At 47.1% G+C, this 2,737-nt stretch overlaps 1 non-coding gene across 1 annotated transcript; it reads right to left on the minus strand.

Annotated features, from left to right (window-relative positions):
* Positions 1-732: 732 nt before the first annotated feature.
* On the minus strand, positions 733-916 carry LOC142576954 (U2 spliceosomal RNA). Its single transcript, XR_012827034.1, has one exon. It is a non-coding gene; the product is annotated as a U2 spliceosomal RNA (small nuclear RNA).
* Positions 917-2,737: the final 1,821 nt, after the last annotated feature.

Genomic DNA, 2,737 nt, shown 5'->3' on the forward strand with positions numbered 1-2,737 from the left:
GAAGAACACCGGGTGGCGGTCGCATCCGTTGGAACAGCGAGTGAAAAAAGGAAATTTCCCAGGAGCGTTGATTTCCGAGCGCAAGACAGGAGCTATCCGCCCTCCTCGTTCCTCCCAGAGCTCCTTCTATACTTTGATGCTTCATCTCATCGTTGCAAGGGCGCTTAATCAGACATAGAGACGTGCCCTTTCCTGGTGCACGTAGTGTCCGATTACGACAACGCTACATCGAATTCCGCTATTATAGCGTGATCATAGCTAGGCCGAAGCGAGAAGCCGCGCCCTGCCACTCGTCCGAATGGATATAAAAGGAAACGGGCTTCAGGTTGCACTACAGTATCGCCGTCAAGTCACCCGTTGATGCTGTCAGTAAGAATTTAGTTCCTGTGCTTCTTACCCATCTTGCGCCTCAATGCAGCTCCTTCACATCAATGTGATCCATTCTTAGGAATCATGCAGTCGTCGTTAACCACCCTCGTCGTCTTGCTGCTTTCATCGCAAGCACGCACTCGTGTTTTTCCAGTTCACTGTACTCGCGTCACACACACAAATACTGGATTTACAGAAACTCGTTGGTCAACCTGGCAACACTTTGCGGAACGTCAAACTATGCTGCATAGCCTCCAAAATGTTTCGCATAACGTTGATTCCCACAATGCGCAGGATCTGCTCAATTTTACAGCGAAGCTGTTTATGGCTAGGTTCCGGGCATTCTATTTTCTGCGCGAGCAAAAACCGCGGGCTGATCTCGAAGATAGTGTAATACCAGGCCGACCCGCGGCGGAGGTGAAACAGGCTTCAAGCACTACGCCAACTTGCAAAAGTAAGTGTAATGTCCTAGGTTCAAATACTTGCAACCCGTATCAGAAATTAAGCAGATAAGAACAGATACTAAACTTTGACCCGCGTCGGCCATGTCTACGTCCGCACGACCTCTCTTTGTTTTGGTTCCAGGCACTTCTGCATCTCATTTTCTTTCTTTCCGCGTTCCCATGGTGGCGTTCCCATCGAAACGTCACGCATGTCTAGTTTCTTCCGGCTCCGCGGGAAGGTTGTCCCGTCGTCCACGCCAATGTATAAAAAATCCCTGTGAATGAGTTCCCGCCTTTGTACAAATTTCTGCGTCACCTCTGTGTTGTGTGCTAAACCCGCAGCTTCCATGGTCATCCGCCTTCAAATAGTGAAATGGCCCATGATATTTTTTTGTCTGCTGGAAACCTTTCTTGCATCCAACAAGATCAAACACCATTATCGTTATACAGCTTGCTTAGCGCTGTGCAAGGCCCCGGCAACAAGCGCGTCGAACAAGAACTGATACAAACACATGCTTTACTTTCTGTGCACCTCTGGCAGCTGGGTATTACTTGGTCGCTTCTGGTGCTGCACTTAAGTTGCGTAACAATCCAAAGGCCGAAGACGTGGTGATCCTGATAATCAGATCACGACGGATTGTGCGTTTTCAACTGTGCCGTGAGAACTTACGCCGGTCGCTCGCAATGCACGCTTCCCCAGAAGCATCGGGGCACACCATGCCGTAGTTCGTCGATTTCTGAGCAATTCCTTGAGCTTATCTCTCTACGGTGTTACGTAAACCCTAATCCATCTTGGCGATACAGCGCCATGTGTGACGGTCATATATTTTTATTTTCTTTTGTAATGCCTAACACGCATTACCTCGGTAGCATGCAGTTGTGTCACGGTTGTTAACTTTCCTAGTCGTCAAACTATAAGCTCGCGCTAGTCCAATATTTCAGGCTCCCCTCCTTGTGCTTAGCGTGTCGAATGTTGCGCAAGATTACAGGCCGGATGATATTGCAAGCTTTATGCGTCAAAAACCTTGACGCTGACGATGTCTCCTGGAATGTCTCCGCGCATTATCCTGGAAATCGGCTTTATGTATTCAAAGGTTCTCGCATTTATTTATTTAGCTTTTTTTTTCGTTTCGTGCCGTATGCCTATGCTGGGCTTCTTAGGAAGTGCTGCTAAAATGCTTGCTAAAGAAGACAGGGATGAGTTCACTTAAACCCGAGGAAGACCTGGAGGATAATCGATTCGCCGGACTCGTCTACCAAGAAAGGATTGAGGTAACGGAGCTTTGCCTCAGGGGCTCAGTCGCAAAAAAATATATATATAGGCATTGGACGAAAACGTTATAAGCGTGAGAGGGCTCACCATGTTGCCTGAATGAAGGCTTTCAAGTTACCTAATGCGCCTGTCCTTTCCGGCGCTTTCTCACTGAGGAAGTTTTTGTAGAACATGGCGACAGCATACACAACATGTGTTAGGCGTGGGTAAGATTTTAAAAATATCGCAGTTCCGGCGGAAAAGTGAAGCACAGATTGCGATAGCAAATTAGTAGATAGCTGTACGAAGTAAGGACAGTTGCTTCATCGGCCGTATAAACTTGTAAACATTCACTCACTAATTAAATTAACTATGATAGGATATGTAAGCGTGACTCAACGAGGACGTAGAAAAAAACAGAAAGACGGATACAGCGGTATCTTTGTGTTTCTGCTTATTTCTACGTTCTTGTTCAGTCGCGCTTATGCACTTCATCATGGATTCAAGCCAACTAGCCCGTCAACGTGTTTTAACTATATTCACCAGCACGGTGTCACGTACGCACAGGTAAACATGAACACACATTACTCTGTGAAAACACTGGAGTTAATAATCGCTGCAGCAGCCGCGAGCCAATTCACCTCCGTGCATCTGTCGCTTCACTGCATACGAA

Source organism: Dermacentor variabilis, chromosome 3 (assembly GCF_050947875.1).
Source record: "Dermacentor variabilis isolate Ectoservices chromosome 3, ASM5094787v1, whole genome shotgun sequence".
NCBI lineage: Eukaryota > Metazoa > Arthropoda > Arachnida > Ixodida > Ixodidae > Dermacentor > Dermacentor variabilis.